Here is a 21,915-nt window from a genome sequence, read left to right as displayed (position 1 = left end):
AAATGTTTAAGGGGCCTTTTTTTGCCATCCGGGAGATGATGTGAAACTGGGTTTAATCCGAAAAAATTTTTATCACAAAATGGCGACTTTGGAGAAGGAAGCATGCTGTAAACACAAGAAAATGTGGCTTTATATTAGTTTTATTATTTCGAATTTTACTTAATTAATGTTAAATTACAAATTCTCAACATTGTATAAACAGAATAAGATGAACTTTTTTTGAAGTGGGAGATAAGCTTTAAATCGTCGCTCAGATTTTTATCAGCTAATTGCAAATGTTTATAATTTTCAACAGCGTAACTAAACGTTTGTCCTGAGACAGGCTTGCGGATATTATTTACAAAGCAAGATACGGGAATACGTTCGGTTGTCAAAGCACTGTTCACTTCGAATTTTACAAGTTCTAGCATTTTCGTAGAATGTTCACGCCCAAAAACTTTAACCTTATTCTGACCGGGTCGTGAAATGCCAAAATATTCCGGGTCGCGCGCCATCAACACGAAGCATGTAAAAACTGAACGACAAATCCTTTCAGTCTGAAATTTTCTATGGAAGTAATTTGTTCTAAAAGAAACACTTCTACAAAAAAATCAATCACTTAATGGTTTTATCACTTCTGAACCGACTGACAAAATCTCATAACAGGCGAAAAGAATGAAAATTGCCCGCCGAAGGAAAAAAATGCAAAAAAAGAAATAAAATTACCATATAGAGTGTTATTTATACACTAAAACATAATTATTTGTATTTGATACTTAATAAAAACCCAAAACATAACCGTTTGTAAAGAATCTATGATTTTCTATATACAAAGTAGGCTCTAAATGTCACCACAATCTACACAGTTTTGAACAGTGTGTTTCGGGCACACATGATTTCCACACTGCTGACAAAGAGATTTTCCACACGTTATTTGATTTTGATTTTCCTCAGTTTTCAATGCATCAATGCACATTTTGCTTCTCTTTCGCCTTTCGCTTTTTGCCGGGCCAGCTTGACTTTCTCGGTTGGCGTTTCGCTCGTCTTCTCCACCCTTTCCGCCATTCATTATACTGCACACTAATGTAATTTTTTTTTATGATGGAAGATAACCTCGATTAATTCCTTTCTTGGATAAAATGCTTTAAAATAATAAATACAACATCCATGCCATATTCAAAAGCATCTTGTTTCAATGGAATAATTTGCAATCCTGAGGTTTTCCAGCATATGGTGCAGTGACATATGTATACGGATACCAAGCAGCGTTTATAGATTTCAATAATAGACCATACTTTGCGGGTTTATTTGGATTAAATTGTTTAAATGCAACTTGTGTCCGCATGGGGTACAAGGTTTCATCAAGAGACAGGTAATCACATGACCTCAGACAAGTCATACACTGTTCATTGAACATTTCAAGCAACTCACAAACAGCCGCAAAGCGATCTTGCTTCCATCGGTTGGCGCGACTTTGTTCGTCATCAAACGTCACAGTAGCAAGTAAAAAATAATATCTGTTCCGTGACATTGTGGCACTCCATATTGGAGGCCCATATTTAAATAATCTCATAGCTGAAAATGCATTCAGTTGGTAAATTCCACGATACAGAGCCAATAAATGCGCGGAATTCAAATGACGAGGTATTTTTATAAAAGTATATTTGCGCAGTGATTCTTCTGACATATTTGAAGTAAGATTATCTACTTTTTCATTTGTGTGCTTTACTATAAGCTCTGTCATCTCATTTGTGAAATACATGGCAAAAGCATCAATAGGTTTATCTGTGTTTTTAGCTTTTGTTGTTGGTCCAGGTTTCCCGATCAAAATGTCAGCTCTTCTTTGACGTCCTGGTAAAGCTTTTTGCGGACGATTACAAAATTCATATCTCATATCAGGAACGTTCTTATCAACACTTTTTACGATTGACACCATAGCTTTTAATGTTTCTTGAATCTCAATTGGAGCATAATTAGCTGCATCAAGGGCAGAATCAGTAGAGTGAACGTTTCGTTGATGCCTCAAAACTCTTTTTTGATAACAGTTGCGACTCACAATTTCTGTGTTGTCGTCACTTTCTGCGTCATCCTTCTTCACGTTTCGTTTGAGAATGCACATCTTTTGATTTATTGTAAGATGTTACCTATATTCCAATTTAGATCATCTAAGTCATTATCATTTTCACCATCATCTTCATCTTGGAAATCCGCGTAAACAAACTGCAAAATGTTTTGAATAGCTGCATCAGCCAATATCCTTTGTCGCTTCATTATTATATTAATTATTAGTCTATAAATATACAATTTGACAGCATATAATATCCAAAAAGTCTCTTTGAATCAGTAGAAAGTACATTAAGTAGAAAAATATCATTTAATACTTAATTCTTTTTTCGAGACGGTTTTTAAGTTTAATTTCTTGTTTGAGGTGTGACGTATGACAATTGCGAACCGCTGTCAAATAAAATACGCAGTTTTGCGGAAGATTTTTAATCGCATGATGTAACTGTAGTCGTAGCTGTTTGTAATAACACGTTGTTTCGATCAGAAGCTACCTTATTACACGAAATTAACGCTGTGTGGTTATTAACGCGGTTAAAAATAACAGGTCATTAATTAACGCGGTTGCTTGAGAAGACCTAGTTTAAGTGTGTGGAAATTAACGCGGTTAGAGACAAGTTTTGACAATTTTCATGTGACTAAACATTTTTTATTCAACAACAATTCAATGTAAAACTTAGTAGAAATGTCTACTCCATAGCATCGAATTGGTTCAAATGAATATAATTTGTAACCATTTCCCGAGTATTTTCAACGGTGGCGGTAGTACCAGCACTTTGCCAACCATTTTTTATAATACTAATACTAACTTTGATTGGAGGAACTCGTACGCCTCGACCATCACTTTGGCATGATGCGGTTTCAACGTAGACAGCTTCAAATCTACTTTGATTAAAGTAACATCGCGGTTCGGTTCTTTGCAAAGGGCTGACATTATCGAAAACGTAAAGTACTTGTTGAAGGATCTCTTCTCTAACTTCTTCTAACTACCATTGCTCTTTAAATCTAGAGGTTGTAACAGATGCGTCATGTTTTTAGGGACCATAACGCACTCGATGCTGTGTTGAGAGAGTACATCTTTTACTTTCTCAGTAGATAGGGCTTTGAACGCATCCCATATCGAAAGGATTTTCTGATTTTCTGGCAAAAATTTCGTGTCTTTCACTTTTTCTATATAGGGCACTAAGACTTCCTCATTGAGGCGAATACTTCCTTTTTCGTTACCCCTTTGCTTTTCATTGTAAGATAAGCAAAAGCCGTCAGAAAAATCGAAGTTTGGGAGTGATCTCTGCGTTTTCCCTTGGTAGATAAGCTGGAATGGGTTTGTGAATCTCTCGATTGAAAAATCAATCGAGAGATTCACAAACAGTTAATGTTATACATATGTTGTCATTAGAACCCGCCCTGGAAATATGTTTTTCACCTTTCTTTGCCATTGTTACATTATCGCAACAAACTTAGATGGTGTTTGATCGGCATTGATAATCAATTCGTCAGGATTTTTGTAACGTAACACTTTTTCTGAAATTCCGTAAAGAAAAAATGACCTGAACTCGTTCCATAAAGAGCGTGTAATCACGGGTCCGGACGTGGTTGCAACTCGCCGTGAAATATTCATGCGTTGATACAATGATCTAACCCAAGGTCTAGTTACTTCAATGTTAATGAATTTTTCAAATTTATCAGGGTTTGACTCAATTAATCCCATTAAAATACCTCTAATAACATGTATATTTATACCAGCACCGGCAGTCTCTAAGGACGTTAACATCGATCGCAGGTCTGTGTCTAGTTTTTCATCTAAAATAAGTGGCCTTCCACACTTTTTTCCGATTAAAACTGGTACATCTAATGTCGTTTTTCTTTCAAACCTTTTCTGTATCTCTTAAGCCACGGGCGAATAGTGCTTTCGCTCAAGCTTGTGTAAAGTTTTTTAAATTTTGTAACTGCGGCTGCAGTACCATGTGTATGTGAGTACTTCCCTATTTCCTGTTTTTCCCCTTCTTTGTACGTAAATCGTTTTATACTTGATTGTGCGTTTAGCCTTTCTTGAACAGAGTTGGTTTCCAGTATACTTATGTTTTCAGGTAGATTTTCTTTTACAGACTTGCATGCTTCAGTAGCATCCGTTGCCTTTGTCCGTTTAAAATAATTAAAAAGCGACATTTTTCTCAAAAGTTGAATTTTGCTTCGTCTGGTTCAGTTTGTGGTTTTCCACGATAAAAAGAAAACATTTATGGTGGTTTAATTAACACGGACCAGAAATTAAGGGTGGTTTAATTAACACGGACCAGAAGTTAAGGGCGGTTTTTATTAACGCGGTTGGAAGTCAACCGCGTTAATAACCACACAGCGTTAATTTCGTGTAATAAGGTATGTTTACATTTGCAGCTGAAACGTTTGTAGATGAATTTTCATTTTTTATGCTCAGAATTTCTGCTATCATTTGCATCGTTTTTCTTAAAATAATGTTTTTTCTCCCACAGCGCAGCATGATGTTTTCCTTTGCAGTGAAAACAACGAAAGCTTGCTTTGCATTCTCGATTCATGTCCTTTGCGCAAAAATAAAAAACAACGCTATTTTTTAAAATAATCGTTTCTCTTGTTTCTAATTTCGTGACAGTTTTGCAGTCATGTGATTTATGCTCACCAGAACAAAACACACAGAATAATTTGGTAGTTTGGGTAAAAGGACAGGAATAAGCATACATAGGTCTGTAATTTTCTGCTTTGAAACCCAGGGGATTCAAACTTCCTACTTGTGATTCGATTTGATCATAAAGTTTTCGCATAGATTTTATATCTCTCGAACCTTTTACATTTTCAAGAGTCAAAAGCTTATTCATATGCGCTGAGACGATAACTTGTGGATCGCCATATCGTTTATGCAAAAGCGCTATTTCGTAGTTCTCGTTACACAACGATAACCCGCTGATTGTTTGCTCTGCCGAGCCGGACAAAAGATTTGTCAAATACGTCATTTTTTCGAAGGAAGAAAGAGATTCATTATTTTCGCACAATCAAAAGAATCGAAAAAGGACTTCCATTGCAAGGGATCACTGTTAAATTTTTTCAGCTCAAGTTTCGGTAGCCTAATTCGATCCTTCGCGCTGGAGCTGCCAGAAACAACAGAGGAAGAGACAGAAATTTTACCTTCAATATCGTGTACATGCTCGTCAATAAATCTTTTTTTAAAATTGTTAATTCTAACCCAGCAAATTGTTCAAATTCCAAGTGTGACATCATTTCATCAGCTTCGGGTTCTATTGAATGATTTTTTTCATTTTGAATGGTTGTAATAGTTAATAATTTTGCTTTCAATAGATCATAATTTGATATTAGTATCGCACCATGTTCTTTCTAAACAAACCCTTCATAATTTGGTTTCACAGCTTCGTTATTAATCTTTTTAAAAACACCAACATACGCACCACGACTTCTTCTCTTTCTACTAATATCTTTAGTCATACTTGTATACATATTTTACGATTCTTAAATTTAAATAAAACAACGTGAGATCCAACTCACCTTTAAAGTTATGCGAGATGCGAAGTTCAATGGATTTACACAGATTTGTGGCATACTTGCTTTTGTTTACGTTTTTAAAAGTCATTAAAGTACAAATTGCCTAAAGGCAGAGGTCTAAGTGGTTTCTGAATTCTATTAGCCAATCATCTTTAAAGGATATGTAAACGTTAATAACACGAAGAAACTTCTGAATTCTCGAAAGGAAATGGAAAAACATTATAAGATGTGTTGCAAAAACTGGCTTAAAACATGAGATATATATATATGGTGGCCCATCGTTGCCATAAGGAATTTTTATTTTTGTTTTTTGTTATTTATTCTATTTTATTTTTTAATGTTTAATATCAGTTTTATTTGAAAATAGAACTGAAATAAGATGCAATATGGAACCCAGAATAATATTGATGTGATTAAAAACAAAACTGAAACGAATCGCCATGGCCCACTGTTGCCATTGCCATTCGGTTACCGTATATTTATTGCAATAACAAAAAAAAACAGAAATGGCGCACAACAGCAAGAAACAAGCCAACCAACACAATTTCCAAAAGTTTTTGGGACAAATTAAGGAAAAAGACTGGGGAAAGCTTGGAATATCTGACAGTTGAACGCTTGTCACCGAATGTGAAAGGTAAATACCAAAAATATAGCCGAATAGGACCACTGATTATGTTTAAACTTAATGATGATAAGTTGAGCTTAGCTAATATTAAGAGCGCATGTGTAGAAAACTTTGATGTTGCAGGCATGGAATGTGATATTTTCGCTGGTGAACGGGGGCCTTCCTACACAGAGTTATTGCAAATCAAGAACTTCACTCTGTTACATGTAAGATTTGTTGAATCTTCAGGACAAGCATCATTGAAAAAGATTAATGAAGGTGATAGTCATGCACCTACCCCACCACGGAAACGAACATGTGGGAACATGATGTCAACACGTCCCTCTTTTTTTAACTCAACCCGACCGTCGTCTGCCACTAGTGCCTTACCACCATCAACTGGTTTGAGGCCAAATAATAAATTTGCAGCATCTGTGCCTGTCAACAGTCTACTTGGCTTTGGGAAATTAATAATACCAAAAAAGGATATGATCAACATTAAAGTTGCGCAGTTTTCGATTCAAACACGTGGCTGGTTAGATCCTTTTGAGGCCATATTTTCCATTGATAAAGATCCTTTTGCAGAAGGAACTTTTCGAAATGTTTTCCATGCCACTGGTATACACAATATGTATGGAAAATTTGTTAAAAAAAGGACAAACAGGGTGAAATAGTCCAATCATTAAATGAAGCTTTTAATTCAGTTAAAGAGCACTCTCGAAAAGTGGTACAAATGCATTCATTAACCCGAAATTTTACGCTTAAGTATAAACAGGAATGCCCAAAGGAATATGGGAAAACGTTCTCATTCATGAAGTTATATTTTGGACAGACTATTCAGACTAGTGAATGTGTTACTATTGAGAAGTTCATACATGGTGATTTCTCTAAATATGTAAACAATGATGGAAATATTGCGCCTAATCGGACTGATGAGGTGTTAGCCAAAGATGAAACATTAACTCATTACACTTATGACCGTTCAAATAAGAAGTTGATGGTTCTTGATTTACATGGATGTGAATACTCTTTATTTGATCCAGACTCAATATCTGCTATAAGCACCTTTGTTGATCAACATAAATGCAATAAGTGGTGCAAGATGATGAATCTGAAAGAACTCAGTGATCCTCAGTAGTTCAAGAAACATTTCCACTGTTTGTTACATTTGTTCAAATTTATTGTTTAGAACAGTTATTATAAGTTCCATTTATTTTCTGTTCACTAACATATAAACTTTAATTATTATATTTGTTTTGCAAAAAAGGGAATATTTCAGTGAAATCAGACGCTTCCCCAGTGTATTGCAACATCAGTTTATCACATTTCTCTTTTACTCTTAGGAAAACGAAGTTAAAATCTTCTGTAAAGATATCTGATGCTTCGGCTGCCTCAGATAATGAAAAAAAAACATATTGAAAATCCCCCTCATGTTCTGTTTGTATGTATATTTGTCCCTTTGCAAAATCGATGTTGATTTATATATATATGACTGTGGGATATCTTTTTACAAGTTAAGTTATATAAGTATATAAGTTCATGTTTTGTTACTGTGTATGGAATAAAATGTTCCAATAAGCTAGCTTATTGATGTTAGTATACTGCATACCACACTCATTTACGCCGTATTCTCCAGGAAAAGCATGAATATGATTTGGTATACCATCCGGCAATAAGGTATTCTTTTGCGCACGGATCCTATGGTTATTCCAAATCCCCATGGAATGTCTGCTTCCTTTTGAAATAGGAAAATCATAACATATGCAAGAATATCCCTGAACAAAGCTCATTTCCTTTAAAAAAAATGCATGAAATATTGACAGCTTCCCTGGAATAGTAAAATTCTTTTATATACCTATGCAATTGGTTCATGGAATCGTAGTAACCGTGATCTTTCAACCAACTAAGTGTTTTTCTAAGCGCTCGTGTAGTTCTCAATCTGAAAGTAATTACACTGAAATGAATCAAATGTATATATATACTTGTTACAAAACAGATCATTGCACATATTAGTCTAAAAATTTTCTCATGAAAATCGTGCCCAAAGAAAAAAATTGATATATACATAAAAATTATACTTGATTTGATGTCGATGGACCATACATGACAGATTTTCCATATCGTTTTGATTTAGGAATGCATGTATTGCAGCCATATGTCCAGTTTCAGAACCTTTATCTACTCTGATAAACTTTGCAATTACATTTGTTTCGAACAAGTGTTCTAGATAAAATCTGCCCACCAGCTTAGGGTTACTGTTACTGCTCCACACTTTGAGCCACATGATTTTACGGCTGCATGTGTCCATCACTCCCATATACTGCTATTGGATACGTACTGTTATGATAGCCCATGAGTTTGTCGTGGCCGTCCAAAGAATGATCCAAATTAAGCCCTTCTGATATGAATTTTCCCTTTTGCTTTTGCTTTTTGATACATGGCTGTCGATTTTCCACAGCTGCAGGGTCTGCTTCATACATTGCTGCATGCACCACAGCTCCATGTACTCATGTGGATAGACACCCTTTCTGCGCATGAGCTTAAGTATGTCATCCTCTTTGAAAAACCAACGGAGTTTTTTACACTGTTTATCGCTGATGTTGCTTGCCAACTTGTCTAACGATGATGCCATAAATCAACAGGAATATATGAACCTAATCTCTATTGCCTTGTACACCATCACCGTATCGCATTCCTCCAAGGGGTACCTTGACTTTCACGTTGAAACTGATATATTTTTCTACATTTTCAGCGATGCAACCAATGTCCTGAGTGTCGTACTTCTCCCCTAATTCCCGTATGAAGAGATGGGCATCATACTCCGACAAGTTGTGGAATATCACGGGTATATGGCTAGGTATCTTGTATTTGATATTGCAGCTGTTATGGGCCGCACCCCTATGTAGCCCAGTATAGTGACAATGATCCCGAACTTTGAGGTTATTCTTATAGTCATCGAAGGACTTTAGGCAGATATGGCATTCTGTGGCCTCGTTGTGCTCCCTTTCCAGGACCTCTGTTAGAGGCAACATGTCCTGCTGCGGGTATATATGGTATATATGGTAATATATGGTTTGACCTCATCCTCTAGGTGGTTCACGAACTTCGTCACACAGTCCCCACCCCTGTATACTGTTAGGAGATCTGGTACATCCCCATAGGCAAAGGTGCTATACGTGCACCATCCAGATGGTACGTGCTTGCTAAGCCTTTTCGTCTTGGTATCCCTGGCATCTTCCACCGGGACTAGCAGGCTCTCGAAGTCTGCATAGATAGCAAAGGGTACTTTGAATTGTTGTTGGCCATCCCTATAATATAGCCATTTTTCAGCCTCTGTTGCCATCGTAATTTTAACTGCCTCGTGATCCATGCAGTACCTACAATGCTTGTCCCTCTATTCAATTCTGGGAAAGCCCTGCAGGCAGTTCAGGCAGAAATGCATTGCATTCCTATTCTTCGAGGTCTCATTGCCCAGGAGCCTCGATAGACTTTTGACAGCTGTATAGTTGATCTTTTTATCATCGGTGATGTACAGCAAGGTCACCACCTTTTTGCGTCCGTTGTGCACCGATCGACGTTGGATGTTGAACCTCTTTCCCGTTATATACAAGACGTTTATCGCAATCTCAGGGTTATTCGCCTCAAATTTGTATATGCTGTTGATACTTGTTGATAACTCTATACCCTCCAAGTTATGAAGGTCTACGTAGGATTTCAACTGAGATATTCAATTTGGGTTCCTCCCTATCTCCTCATGATGTAAGGATGCTATTATACTCCCCTTGAAACACTCCTCGTCTTCATTCACTGGGTTAATGACGGCCTTTTTAGAGGCTACTCATTTAGGTAGTTTGATGTACGATGAGCCTCTTGTTAGTCTCAATTTGTGGAAGTCTACGTCAAGGTATAGTATTGGACTAATTGTAAAGCCACTTTGGGGTAATGCTGGATTTTCCACATGTGTTTTAACCTGGGCAAACTTCACATAATATTCTCCATGGATGAAAACTCGGGCTTCTTTTTAAGCTCTGAAAAGGCAACTTCCCAACATGAGGCTATAACTTGACTTTTCTGTACAAGTTCCTGGCGATCTATTTCAATGATAACTGATTTCACTTTTGATTCTCTTACTACAGTTTTACATTTGAATTGTTCCAAAATTTCAACAAATTCATCGCTATGAATAACATTCTCACCTTCGTTTTTATCAATAAGTTTTATCAACAACTGACTTTCCTATGATGACAAGTATTTCAGGAATGAAGATATCAGCAGCTCTTCTGGAACTTCTCCAAACAAACAAGAACATAAAAATGCTCGACTCAAACTGATTGGTAAGTAACCAGTGTCAACATATTCCTTTAAAATAATCATGATAATTGCACGCCACTCTTGTTTGTACAAATCATGCCGAACTTGTGGCAGTCTTTTTTGCTCGCCATGCAAGTATGCATTGTATACTTCATTCCAGAATGAAGAATAAATATCCCGAGAAACATCTGAACCTGCACGATTTTCTTATCACATTGATCTAAGATGAAAACCAAAATACATTGTGGTATTGTGTTATATTCTATATATGCAACAAGATAACTGTTATTATAGAAGAGCAACATAAAATGATAAACTGGAAACTTTGGACTTTATGACTTAGGCTACCTGGGCTTTAAAGAAGATAACTGATTCAATAAGACATGTGCTTTTATTATTGTTTTATTGTATTGAGAGAGAGTCTTAATTTTGTAAAATACAAAATGGTCTCACCTGCTTGGTAATAAATAAATCCATCAAATCTTTCTTTATTGCCATCGGTGTATTTTGGCAATGTGTTGTACTATCTCCTTAACATCAGAACTTGCGCTTGCATTATCCAAATGTAAAGGCTCGTTGCCACCGGCTGCTATAGCTATTAAGGCTCCAGCTAAAGTTTGAATCCTCCTTTCTCTTAATCCATTTAAAGATGGCCTTTCTTCATCGTTTTCCTTTGACAGTTGAGAGTAATCATCAACACAAGTTCAAGTTGCTATCTGCAATACAAGAAGCACTATACTCCTTAATATTGAATGCAAATAATACATTAGTTTTGGATATTGCTGCAATGACAAACAGAACATATACGTCGCCTGCTAATTTCCTTTGGTTCTGTTATTGCATGGCAAAAGTTCTCAGTGAAAGTCCAAACGTAATCTTCTTCATACTCGTTATCATGGTCATATGCTACAGATTTTGCTGAAACAAACCAACATTTCGATAAAAAATAGACCTTTCCTTTCGATGTATGCCCAAAGGTCTTCATCTTCATCTAATGTTTTCCCATTTTACGCTCTTCGAAATTAAATGGTGTTTCAACTTCCACCTTGATAATTCGATATCCACCCAATCTTTCTGTTTTACTATTTCTTATCCTTCTTTTGATGGATTATGTCGCTCCCATTTCACTTGTACTTTTTTGATCTTTTAAGGTGTGTAACTTTTCGAATAGGATGATGAGGCCTTTTGACGAACTCTTGACAATAGATTGCCAAGACGAGTTTCCCTTTTCCGTTTTTTGTTAGCACTACTATTGCTCGAAGAGCTTGAAGAACCGTCATCGGGGATCATTACAGTAACTATTTGCTGTTGACTTTGAAGTATTCATTATGTACGATTGCGTACAATTTGCTCCAGCACGGCGTTCATGTTTGTATATAATTTGGTATCATTTTACGGTAGTCGATAGAAGCTTTCAATAAAGTTATAGAAGTTCCAAAGCACTTAATAAAAGTTTGCAATTCTTTTTACAGAAATTTTTTGAATTTTTCAATAGAAGTTTTTATTATTATAAAAAGCAATTTGCATTTTTTTCAATGGTAGTTATTTCGATTATTTGTATAGAAGTTTTAGTTTTATTAAACGGTATTCTAAATTTTTGAATAGAAGTCTCAATTTTTTTGTACGGAAGTGTGACCTTTCAGGGCCATTGTACTGATCGCCAGAAAAAAAACATAATTCTTAAGCTTGCTTCTCATTATGGGCTAACAATGAGCTAACAATAATGCGCATCTCCTTCTCTATAATAATGCGCCAGTTCTGTCTGTCTGTGACTTTTGCAAAGTGGATAAAATTTCTTTACTATTTTCTTTGATAGAGTCTGTAAAACATCGCCAAAAAATTCTTTTTGTAAATAACCAAACTTTGACGTTAAAGCAATATTGACGTCAAAGGTAAGTATATTAAGATTAGTGAAGCCTTTGCATTGCACTTTTAATTTTAAGGCTAAATAACTTGAAAACGGGTGGAAAAAATTGACGTCATCTTCCGCGTGGGTAACTAGGGACTACCTGGGACCAATTTAGGTAAGTTTTTCAAACCTGGTTCACCGAATCCGTTTCGGAATAGACGGGTTAATGACGTCATCAAAAAACCTGTAAACCCTAATATCTCTGCATCCGTTTGTCAAAAGTACACGATCCTATACATTTTCTTGATCAGCGTTTCAAGATCTATACGATGAATGCAACAGGCATACAAATGTTTGAAAAATTTTTTTTGCGCTCTGACAGGTCTTTGCTGACGTCAGCTAAACTTAAATGACGGTTGTTTTTCCCCGTTATTCTGCCTAAGTGGATTATTCCACGGGCCTTATCGACTAGTATATAATAATACGCCAGTTCTGTCTGTCTGTGAATTTTGCAAAGTGGATTATATTTTTCACTATTTTCTTCGATAAAGTCCTGAAAACGTCGCCCATAAAATTGTTCTGTAATTTACCAAAATTTAACGGTAAAATAATATTAATGTTAAAGGAAAGTATATTAAATTAATAAAGCCATTACAGTGCACCTAAAATTTTGAGGCTAAATAACTTGGAAACGAGGTGATGACGTCAATGATTTTTCACCACGTGGGTAACACGGGACCACCTAGGACCAATTTGAGAAATTTTACTAAACCTGGGTTCCCAAATTTGTATCGGAATGGACGGGTTGATGACGTCATAAAAAACTTTTAAACCCTAATATCTCTGCAACCGTTTGTCAAAAGTACAAGATCCTAGACATTTTCTTGATCAGCGTTTCAGGATCTATACGATAATGGCAACAGGTATACATTCTATTCTAAAAAGAAAATTTTGTACTTTGGCCATTTGTGAGATTTAGCTGACATCATTGAAATTCAAGTGATGGTTCTCTTTTCCATTGGTTTACTGCCTATGTATTTTTCCACGGGCCATATCGACTAGTATATAGTATTACGGAGTGTTTGTGACGGTCATAGTGGATGTGTTCATTTTTCTTTGATGTTACCGAAATTTTCTATGAAGTCGCCGAAAAAGAGTATGTCTGAAATGCTAAATTTTATGACGTAACGGCGCGACGTCGATAACACTACTTCAACGTCAATGTCCTATTTTAAATTAATGAAGCCGAGAATGATGATGATGATGATGATTTCGGTGCTCTTAAAAATTTCAGGCCAAATAACTTGGAAACACGGTAGTGACGTCAGTCATTATTCACCGCGTGGGTAACTAGGGACCACCTGGGACCAATTTGGGTAAGTTTCCCAAACCTGGCTCCCAGAATCCGTTTCAAAATGGACGGGCAGATGACGTCATCGAAAGAAATTTAATTCCGAATATCTCTGCAACCATTTGTCAAAGATCCACAATCCTATACACATTCTTGATCAGTGCTTCAAGATCTATATAATGAAGGCAACAGGTATACAAATTTCTATAAATAAAAATTCTTGGGTTTTGGACGTGCCATTGCTGACGTCAGCAAAATATTTAAACCCTTACATCTCATTAATCGCTCATCAAAAGCACCTCTGATCATAAACATTTTTTTGATCAGCAGTTTAAGCTCTAAAATATTTTTTGTGGATCGATTGCTGACGTCTTTAAAATTGAAATGACACTTCTTTTTCATGTTTATTCTGCCTCAGTAGATTTTTTCACGGGCTTTATCGACTAGTGATGTGTTATTTCATTATTTGAGCTGTGAATACCTGATGTATTCGTTTCACATTCACACTACGAGCACTTAGGAAGTACAATATCTGTTCCTTTTATAGGAGTGGTCCCACGAAAAATCAAGAAAATTAATTTCATCTTATTTTATCGAAAATGTTTTATTTTTTAATGTAAAAAACTTTTTTTTTTAAAAAAAAAGTTCTTCTTTTCTCCTATTATGCCCTTTTTACAATCCTGTTTTAATAGCCGTGACGTCATAGTTGGCGAATGGATTTTTTTGTATGTTAAGATACTCCAGAGAATCCAAGATCGCAATTTCATAATTGGAAATATTTTTTATTTCATTTTTTATAATTATAATCACATATTATATATTATTTATTATAAATTTTTGTTTATTCGTCCGAGTAAGGGACATCCTCTTCAGGGAAAATTTTATTTTCCACACGACGGTATTCCTCGGCGATTGCCTTTTCCAAGTCGTTAGAAAATGAACCAAATTAATTACTTGTAAGCACCAAACCGAACAGATTTCTTTGTGGGCGTGGCTTGCAAAAATTCCATTTTGTCTCCTGTAAGCATATATTAAAACGTTCTGTAAGACAACTTTTACGAGACAAAGTTGCTTGAGCGGGAGTAAGTCTGCCTGAAGTCAAATTCCTAACTAAGGGGCTGATTACATGGAGAATTTAAGCCCGGGCTGAAATTTCAACTTGGGTAGAGCTAACTAACCGGGCTAGGTTTTTCGCCCCAGGGCGGAAATGTCATATAATCGCAAAATCATTTTTAACCGGGGTTGAAAACAACCATGCGCATGTGCTCGATCTCCATGTAATAGCAAAACATTTTTCAGCCTTGCCCCGAGTTAAAATTTTGACCCGGCTGAAATTCTCCATGTAATCAGCCCCTAAATAAAATATTTTTTCTAACTTTTTTTTTCTCTTTTTTTTTGACGTGTGATAACTCATTACACTACAGAGAATTCGAGGACACTCGATCCGCCATTTTTGTTTGTGAAATTGCATCCGTGTTCGCGCCATAAGGCTTTTGTTTTTTTTAAAAATACTCAGTATGTCGAGGCATATTTGTATCACGTGACTAGTATGTCCCGGAGTCATTGTGAGACCCTGGGGATGAAGTTGGAGTTTTAGAATATCACAGGTTGATTTTACTTTAAAAGGTGCTTTTTTAGTGAATATGTAACGCCTATACACAGTTATGTAAACTATCAAAATCAGCACCATTGTATGTGCCTGATTTACTAAAACTTAATTATTCCTGCTGGCAAAAAAAAATTTTTGGACGAGAGTGACGAAAATATTTTTCACTATCTGAAAGTGGTTCATCAAAATACGATACATAATAAATTCATTGATATGTATTGTGTATTTAATGATTTATGGTATGTGTTATACACTACATCGTTAGAAACAATAAAATATGAATACAAAAATCTGGACTTTTAAACATGATTTTGATGGGTGGATGGGTTGTTAGATTAAAAAGTTATTACTCACGAACTGAGAAAACACTGGACCTATAGGTGATCGTGGGATAACTTATATGGATGAATACTTACATACATCAGCAGAAACATAAATAAAAAATGATAACTATTATGTACAAAAAGACATCTTTAACTACTTTTTGCTTCAGCTGGTTCGATTTTAACAGTCAGCAGTACCGTCGCCAGCCACTACTTCGTCACGCGAAACATCAAGACATTCCAAATGTTACCAACAATAATAAACAGCAGTATCCAATCAGCAACATTGTCGTTATTTTAAATACTTTGCTAAATACATTCAAAGAGTAAGTCGGTATCATCTTTATGTACAAATTGGTTGCCAAAAAATCAAACCAAATCGTCTATAGTACTATAATAGAAATAATATCAGGAATTTATGGCTACACGTTGTAACACAAACACAGAATGAATAACAGCTTAACCCTATTAAACCCGGGCTTCTTAGGTCTGCTATAGCACCGGTGGGGGGGGGGGGGGGGGGGGCTACAAATGAACTCATGAACTACAAATCATTTTGCTATAAAACGTGGCACACTTATAATTCAACACAATAGGAATACGATTGACTTTTAATTTGGGTGTAACGACTTCATTGCCACCTGTAGTGATGTCATTAATGACAAAATGTAAAAAATATATACAAAAATATTATAATTATGAAAAAAGTCTAATTGTTAGATATATGTTAGGAGAAAATGAAATTTGATCACAATAAAAATTTTTTTTTTTCCAATTCAAAACATCAATTTCTTCTTTTTTATCAAAAGTAGGTATATTTCCCAAAATGAAGAATTAATCACAATGGGAATAAGATTGACTTTTAATTTGAGTGTTATGACGTCATTACCACCTGTAGTGACGTCATCAAAAACAAAGGGTCATTTCCGTAAAATATCAATTTTAGTCCGTAAATTATGTATTCTGGTCTATAAACTACACATCCAGTGGCGGATTTAGGGTATGTCAAGCTAGTCGGGTGGACGTACTTAATTTTCGTCAAATGTCTTGTTGTGGTATTTGCAAAAAAGTATTTCGCTTAAGCACAAAAATTTTCCAGGGTGGCTTTCGTAATATGCTCTGGGTTGAATTTCTATAGAATTTCTACACATAATACACACATGCATGTATTATATAGTTGAGCGCATATTCGTCAATGGTATGGCGTAATACGTAAGAAACTGCCTAATTATCCTGCGACTTACTTCGCATGTTGTTTTATTACGGGGCACAAAAGTCAGTTATTTGCTTTAATTTACTGTAAAAATTGTAGCGTATACCCCCTAATTTAATCTCACTATACTTCGACTTACTTGTTGTATTAGGGGGTGAAAAATATAAATAATGGTAACATGTGACCGTAAAAAGCATAAACCAACCCCTGTAATTTTAACACAAGTAAGTCAAATGAGGCGAGAATATTCATTAAGGGGTAGTGACTTGTAAAATACCGTTAAAAACCGGTAAAAACAAAAACAAATGATGCTATACTTCGTCGCACAATAGTTTTTCGCGACAAAAATGAAATAGTAAACAATATATTTACTTTTGAAGATTTGTTATCAAGGTCATAAAACAGCAAAGAATTAAGAGCTTGACAAAAATTGTACAACTACCCCCTGATAAATTTATTGCGACTGACTTGTGAAGAGATTTCCATACTGAATTGAATATGAAACTTTGAAGCCGTAGCTAGCATGTGTGGTGTTCGTACAAAATTTTTTTGTCAGCTGGAGAAAGAAAACGCATGACGTTTTTTTATTAAAGCTTTACTCTTAGTTAAGTTGGATAAAGAGTAGTAGTAGTAGTATTTATTTCGTGTGAGATAACTTTATATTTTACATTAAATAAATACCTACGGGGAGACCATCAGATAGTATAAATACTAATGTAGGTGATGGCCACCTATATAAGATCAAACGATTGCAATAAGCAGTATGACACTACAAAAAAAAAATTTTTTAGTAAAATCTTTTTTATGCAGTGGAGAGATTAGTGTTATAGCAATCCAGAAGATAAGTTTTGCAGATTTTTTTTAATTGTTTTAGAGTGAGAGAGGCTAGGTCGTATTGGTGAAAGTGTTGTTGGATATTGTTCCAATTAATAATAGATTGGTAACGTATAGATTTGAGACCAAATGAGGTAGTCCTAACAGAAGGTCTAGCTAGAAGTTTAATGGATTTACTTCTTGTTGAATGATTAGATGAATGGCAGACCAATTTAAAAATATCACAAATATTACCTGGAGAATGCAGATTTATAATATTAAAAGTTAAAATAATGTTGAGAAATTTTATAAGATCTGAAAGAGTAAGAATATTAAGATTAAGAAAAATAGGATTTGATGGTGAGTTAAATTTAGAAAAAGTAATGATTCGGAGAGCAGCTTTTTGTAAGCGAAAAATTCTACACGACTTTGAAGTGAGACCCCACACTTGCGGACTATAAGAAATATGAGAAGAAAATAATGCATGGTAAATTGAAAGTAGGATATCCTTAGGCACATAATATCTTAGTTTGCAAAGAGCTCCATTTGTTTTTCTTAATTTATTGCCAATATAAGATATGTGGAAATCCCAATCTAGAAATTCATCTATTAATATACCTAGATATCTTACATGAGATGAGAATTCAAGTTTTTTTCCATTTAATTTCAGCCTTATATCATAGTTGACTGCTTTATTTCTTTGCCTAAATAGGATGACTTCAGTCTTTGCTACATTTAATGCTATTTTATTTGCAGTTAGCCATTTATATATACATTTTAAATCTATATTTAAATGCTTCTGCATTTTTTTCAGATTATGGTTAGCATATAACATGCAAGTGTCATCTGCAAAATGAAAAATTTCTGAAAAAATTATTGAGTTAATTAAATCATTAATATAAAGTAAAAATAAAATAGGACCAAGAACGGAACCTTGGGGAACTCCATGTTTAATAAAAAGTTTTTTAGATTTGGTGTTAGTTAGGGAGACATATTGTACCCTATCGCTGAGATAGGAGCGAAACCAGGAGTTTGTTACACCTCTAATTCCATAATGTTCAAGCTTTGAAAGGAGAATTTCGTGTGATACAGTATCAAAGGCCTTTTGAAGGTCTATGAAGATTCCACATGCAAACTTACAATTATCTAAATTTTGTCGAATAGTTTCAGTGAGACTAATTAGTGCATGGGTGGTTGAATGTTTGGTCCTAAATCCGAATTGTTTATTGGTTATAATTTTATTAGAATCTAGGAAAGAAATTAATCGGTTTTTAATTATTTTTTCAAAGATCTTATCCAAATTGCTTAATAATGATATGGGTCTATAGTTATTTGGATCAAGAGGAGACCCTTTATTCTTGTAGATTGGTATGACACTAACCATCTTTAATATGTTTGGGAATACACCTTGTTGTAGGGAAAGATTAAAAAGTTTGGTTAATATTGCAGAAATTGCTATGTTGGCTTGTTTTAAGATAAGATTAGGGACACTGTTTGGGCCCGATGCTTTGGTTAAATCAAGGTTATTTATGATCTTTAAAACTTCTTCTATTGTTACAGGGTTAAAGAATAATGAGTTACTATTATTATTTTTTAGGTAAGATGAAAAGTGTGTATTGTTATGTGGAATTTGGTTTCTAATTTTATCTGCAACAGAAGTAAAATGTTCATTAAAAGCATTAGCTACAGTTAATTTTTCAGAGATTATTTTATCATTTATTTTTAAGGAAGAAGTGCTAGATCTACTGTTGTTATCTTTATTATTTAAAATATCCTTTATACCTTTCCAAATTTTTCTACTGTTATTTTTGTTGATTAAGAAAAATTCTTTATAATAGTTTGATTTTGAGTTCCTGATAAGATTAACTATACGATTTCTATAAAATTTATATTGGTTTTGATAATATAATTTTTTTTCTTGGTTTTTAGCTTTGATTAACTTTTTATAGTAATTATTGCGGATGTTAATGGATTTTAGAATAGCTCTAGTGACCCAAGGTTTATTTCTATTACTTAATTGTTTTTTTGATAGTTTTTTATTAGGGGTATGTCTACTTACAATTTGGTCTAATTGATTAAAAAAAAGGTTAAAAGAGTTATTTACATTATTTTCATTTAAAAGCAAAGTAGAATCCCAATCTATAGATTCTATGTCATTTATTACGGCATTAATGTTTAAATTTTTCCAATCCTTGTAATAGGTGTCTAAATTATCCTTGACTTTAAGTCTATTGTCAAAATAAATTAAAAATTGAGGAAGGTGGTCTGAAATTGAGGTGATGATGTTACCTGAGAAATATTTTGTAAATGGATTAGATGTAAATATATTATCAATTAAAGTTTTAGATGTATTAGATATTCTGGTTGGGATTGTTATAGATGGTTGTAAAAAATTAGAATAAAGTTCATCCAGGAAATCATCAACTAGATGGTTACTTTCACATTTTAGAAGATCAATATTAAAATCTCCCATTAAAATAAGTTTTTGTTTTTGCTTAATAGCTACTTCAAAGAAGGGTTTAAGATACAAATTAATAAATTCAGGAATTGGCATATTAGGGTGTTTATAAATGCACCCAACAATGGTATTTTTACGATTGTTATCTAAGATTTCTACAAAAGTTGATTCTAATTTACTTTCAAGAAAGAGCAAATTTGAAAGGTCTGAGCGTACCACTACTGTTAGCGAATTAGAAATATACAAGGAAGTACCTCCTGCATTGCTGCTTGAAAGGTTATGAAATCCTCTATAACCTTTTAAAATTGGTGTTATTGAGTACTTACTAAGTCTAGTTTCACTGAAGCCTAACACATCAAAGTCAATATTGAGACAGTTCAGAAGAATGTTGATATGATCAATATTCTTGGGAAGAGAACAAGTATTAAGATGAAAATAAGAAAAATTAGGTGTAAGGTCCGAAGAAGAAAGTTGTTCAAGAGTAGAGTTAAAGCTGTTATATTCATAATATTTACAATTAGTAAACTGTTCATCTTCATCATCAACATTATTTGAAAAAGAGGTTTCAATATGAGAGTTAACGTCAGAAAAAATCTGACTTTTTTGTGCCTCAAACAGAGGTGTATTGTCACTCTGGAATGGAAAAATTTCAGAATTACACTTTAAACACGACCATGCCTCATCTGAGTTATCCTTGGTGAGTTTTTTGAAGTCATTAGAATTAAGCAAGTTACAACTTGGGTGAACCCAAAGTTTACAAAAATCACAGAAAATACAGTTAGAATTTGCCCTAATCAATTCACTGCATATACCACAAAAAAGAAAGAAAGTTGTTGTGCCTGGCACTACGAATTTTCGAATTAAAAGCAGATGTGAAGTGGAATTAGCTGCTGTTTTTAAATCGACAATTTTAGCTTAAAAGAATGGTATACTTTAAAAGACCTCGAAAAATACTATTTTCTGTTGAACTTTGTTTATCGATGGATGGTGTTTAGGTAGAAGTAGATTTTGTAATGTTTCTATTGTGTTTTTTGCTAGTTAGAATGCAGATAAATTGCGCAGAAAAACTTTCGTACTATTTTTGAACTAGTAAGATAAAAAATCACTAAGCTATAAAATCTTTGTTAGTTATATAAAAAACGAAAAATGGCTTATTCACATAAAAAATGTAATTTAATGTAATATAATATTTAAATTTTATTCTGCTTTTTTTTCTCACACAGGGTTTCATAAACGGTACTCTTATTCGACTGGACACCAAAAATCTATTGAAATATGCTCTCCAGCGTAGAGTAAAACATGCGGTATACAAAAATTTGTAGTTCTTTAAAAAAAGCCTCCTGGGTAAATGGTTAAAATACTCAAGATTTTTTTCAAAGCGTGCAGAAATTTTGACCTCAACACGGTGTGCAAACAGGTCACTTTATAAAAACTGGCTTAAATCTCAGTATAAAACTAATATATAGACCTGTCCCTGCTTGGTTTTCCTCATATTGGCTTTAATGTATTTTTACAATGGGATTTTATGCGCTAAGTAAAACACGCCCTTAAACGCTTTGCGTTTTTTTAACGCCCATTTCTTAGTGACTTTGTAAAAAATGGACTAACTTGTTTAAATTCCTCTATCCGCTCCTGACATCTGGTCCTTATTTTATCTTACATGTGTGATTACTTTCAAATGTTTATCATCTAAATAATTTTTGACTAAAGATTTAGCATTGACGGAGATAATAAAAAAATATTTACTTTAAAATATTTTACGCCTTGTTTACAAATGACTTAACCCCGGAAATGAATAAAAAAACAAAAAATTTTTTTT

The 21,915-nt window shown here is 34.3% G+C and overlaps 1 pseudogene; it reads right to left on the bottom strand.

The window, feature by feature from the left end:
- Positions 1-7,407: 7,407 nt before the first annotated feature.
- On the bottom strand, positions 7,408-8,801 carry LOC130628673 (uncharacterized; annotated as a pseudogene).
- Between the last annotated feature and the right edge of the window lie 13,114 nt (positions 8,802-21,915).

This window comes from Hydractinia symbiolongicarpus, chromosome 15 (assembly GCF_029227915.1).
Source record: "Hydractinia symbiolongicarpus strain clone_291-10 chromosome 15, HSymV2.1, whole genome shotgun sequence".
Classification (NCBI taxonomy): domain Eukaryota; kingdom Metazoa; phylum Cnidaria; class Hydrozoa; order Anthoathecata; family Hydractiniidae; genus Hydractinia; species Hydractinia symbiolongicarpus.
This window is presented reverse-complemented; position numbering and strand designations above follow the sequence as displayed.